Genomic DNA, 4,229 nt, shown 5'->3' on the forward strand with positions numbered 1-4,229 from the left:
TTTTCTCTCGTTTTATACAAACACAAACGCATTTTATATAATTTGCGTTTTTGTATAAAGTGAGAGAGGCCAGTGAGACAACAAGATCTGGGAGAGTGGCGAGCTAGATCTGGGAGAGGGGAGAGAGGGGAACGAAAATATATGTATATATACAATTTTCTCTCGCTTTATACAAACACAAACGCATTTTATATAATTTGCGTTTTTGTATAAAGTGAGAGAGGCCAGTGAGACAACAAGATCTGGGAGAGTGGCGAGCTAGATCTGGGAGAGGGGAGAGAGGGGAACGAAAATATATGTATATATACAATTTTCTCTCGCTTTATACAAACACAAACGCACTTTATACAATTGCGTTTGTATAAAAAAACGAGAGGGGTGAGGGAGAGAACGAGAGTGGCGAGCGAGATTCACCCAGGAGAGAGGTGAAATAGCAATAGTTTGCTATGAGGTACAATTAAATCAAACTATATTTATAGCATTTAATTTGAATTAATAGTTTGCTATTATATACAATTTTCCCTTTTATATTTTGCCAGACTCTAGGGAGGTTATTCTTCTTTTTTATCGATTGAGTCACTTCACTTTCCCTAGCCGTCCATCAAAATAATTGTAAGTGAATATTTTTTTCCATATATATATATATACTAGAGTTAATGTAAGAGGAATATGAATAAAAATTAAATAGTGGAATATGAAAGTGAAAAATTGAAACTTGAATTACAAATATTTAACATTTACTGATTAATGATGTTAACCATAACTATAAATTAACAAGTAACATTTTGGTAACTCAACATTGGGCTTACAAAAGCTTCTTGAGCTAAAGTCTCTTAACCATACAATTTTCGAATCTTAGGTAATTTTTTCGTACTTAATTCTGTTAATTTTCTCAAGCTTAACTTGATGCGATAATAATTACGTAATTTTTTTTTCAAGTATTCTTTCTCATTATTTGTTATAACTTGAGATTTTTATTCTATTTCTCAAAATATGTCGAAATTGTGCTACGTTTACAATTTATTTGAATTTGATTGTGATGGATATGTATTGTCACATTTGTTCTGTGCTAACAACATTGAGGAGTTATAATATTTGTTTTTTCCTTATCATGATTCTCTAGTTTGGAAAAAAAAATAGCCACCATTCCTCTGTGTCTGAGATTTGTTTGGCTTGAACATAAGCCGATAACAATGTAGTTGTATTTTTTTGCTGTGGCAGTTTTTTTTTTTGTAACTACCTATTTTTACTATATTTTGTTAGTCATATTCAACCATTTCTTGAGCTTTCTGGACCTTGTTTCCCCTGTTGGGTGGTTGAGCCTAGATGTTTTGTTTACCCATTGGACAAATTTTTCGACCAATAAAATTTGTCTGAGTTTGAAATTTTACTCCTGTCATATGAAGGAAATGCAGATGTCAACAACAGGATAAATAATAAAGGATGAGATATGTTTTGGATAAAGGAAATATTCTCTTAAAAATTATATACAATTATACATTTTCTAGTCTTTTGCATCCATTATCCATATAAAATAACACTCTATAGTAAGTCTCATTTTATTAAAGAGATTTTGGATTGAAAGGAACCAAGTTTCCATTGTTGTTTAATCTGATTTACTAAGATATAACTTTGTAAAATTTTGTAAAAGACAAGAAAATTTAAAGTATATTTCAGAATGTTAAAATCATTAAAGAAAATATAATCTATAACAAATATTGAAAAGAAGAAAATCGAACCATTGAATACACAGTGTACCTTGAGGAAAATAAGGAATTTCACGAAGAGGGTCCAAAAATTTAACAACAAAAACTATTTTTAAAATGGGAAAAAATTGTTGCAAGTGAGATTTGAACACGCAATCATTGACTTATTAAAGTTTTCGAAACAAACATTAAAGAAATTTTAAATCACTAGGCTAATAACAACCTATTATGTCAACGGTGTCCAAAATATGTTATTTAGTCACTTCATGTATCATTTTACTTGTATATGCGGTATTTTTTTCCGATGAAGGGTTTCCAATTGGACACCCTCACATACATGTGCCTACGCCTCAGCGAACCACTCAACAACAATAAAATACACTAGAATTTGTTTGTGCAGAACAAAAAGAATTTTCAGAAAATTTGTTGTTAAAAAATGAGAAGAGACCTCTCTATTTGTAGGCAATAAAGAATGGTGTGGACATGTGTGTGCCTTATCATACAGGTCATAACCCTTAAAAATCACAACCTTTCAAAAAAATTGCAACTCTTTAGAAAAGTCATAACTCTTTAAAAAAGTCATACGTGTGGACATTCCATTTCACACCCTCATGCCATCTTCTTCAATATCAATATCTCCAGATCAATACGAGCAAGTAACTCCTCCAAAGGAATAGAAGGAACATCTTCTCCATCAACATATTTTTTATCATGGCTCAATATAAATCATAACCGAGGGTATAGTCTCCAGAGTCTAGACAGAAGGATTGCTCAAGTTCATATAATATCAAAACTAATCGTATGAGATAAATTTATATATATTCTCTTATGCAAGATCGAGAATAAAATAAGAATATATATATGTGCAACAACAAATATGGAGATTACTACAATCCACACTTTATCCGAAAAATATATAAACATCACTTATTGAAAATCCTAAGTACGTCACTGAACAAACAAAAATAGCTAGAAGTATGTCAAAAATAAAAGACGAGAGATAAACCACAAGAAAGTAGTGTTAGTGGATTAATAACACATATTATATGAAACAAATATATGCATTTCGATTAGGATGTAACCAACTAACCAAAAATATAACATTGAACTAAATAAAAAGCTATGAAGCTATATTTACTAAATTATGTATTAAGATCTCCAAAAATTCTTCCATCACAAACCCAACAATTTGCTTCAAAAATAATTGTTCACTTCAATTATAATTAGTTAGGAAATGGCTTTATTGAGCTAATTTAGGCAAATTAAAATAGATTGTGTTAATAAATGAATAGATTAATAACCCGTATGATTGTTACTTGGACTGATATGAATTAAAATGCAGATTAAATCTCAACTCTTTCAATTTTTACTATATTTAAACTATTCTAATTTATTTGTTATTTTATAATATTTAGAGAGAAGTATTGAAATATCCTTAAACTTGACGTGATTTATTACTTTCATCTCTGAACTATTGACCACCTTCAAAACACATATTTATTTGACTAACTGAACTTAAAAATACACTCATAATCTTGTAACATGAGTAAAATACACCCTTAAATTATTGTCAAGTTTAGGGGTGTGTTCAACACTTTTCTCGATTTTTTATTAAAAGTCTCATGCTCCTACAAGAGTTTGAGACCACTTGCTACGTCATGTGACAGATCAGAGGGTGTCAGTGTGTATCTAAGTTCAGTTAGTCAAGTAGATGAGTGTTTTTAAGGCTGTAAATAATTCGGGGACAAAACTAATAATTTGCGCAAAATTTAGGGGTGTTTTCAATACTTATCTCACAATATTTATTTGCGATAACTTACTAACCTACCTGCTAACATTCTACTCTAATCCGTTAAAACAGCTTCCTCGGTAATATATTATATAAAAATTTGAAATCCAAGAGAAAAAAGCACAAAAACAGTATACCTTTGCAAATTTCAAAGGAAGGTCGTGATTTCTTTTCTTCTTCTTCCATAAATATTAAACAAAAAATTAAACTAAAATGAAACCGTGAATTTGACATAAAATACTTATATCTTCTAATATATAAATTTATGCAGATATAATTCATAAAAAGTCAAATGCTTAAATTATAAGTACTAATAAATATTTGAAATTTAATTTTTGTTTCTCACTCGATAGCTGAAAATAAAGTTCAATTTATTCATATTCATATTGAAAAATTCAATTTAAATAGAACACTTTTCATAAAAGACAATTTAATTACATGATCCAAAGATAACCTTTGGTGTAAGTTTATTAGTACCAATGATGATCTAGTAATCGATATCCACATTTAGACGTGATTAAATTTAAATTTGCGTTAGCCGTCTAACCATATAGTATATTCTACTTATATATAAGAGTGAGTTTATGATGGGACATTTGAATGTCCCATCATAAACTCCCTATATAATATTTTACTTATATTCTACTTTTTTTCTACTATATAATATATATAATATATTTTTATTTTCTAAGGGAGTTTATATAATATATAATATAATATAATATAATATATAC

This window comes from Solanum tuberosum, unplaced genomic scaffold (genome assembly GCF_000226075.1).
Source record: "Solanum tuberosum cultivar DM 1-3 516 R44 unplaced genomic scaffold, SolTub_3.0 scf00148, whole genome shotgun sequence".
In the NCBI taxonomy this organism is placed as follows: domain Eukaryota; kingdom Viridiplantae; phylum Streptophyta; class Magnoliopsida; order Solanales; family Solanaceae; genus Solanum; species Solanum tuberosum.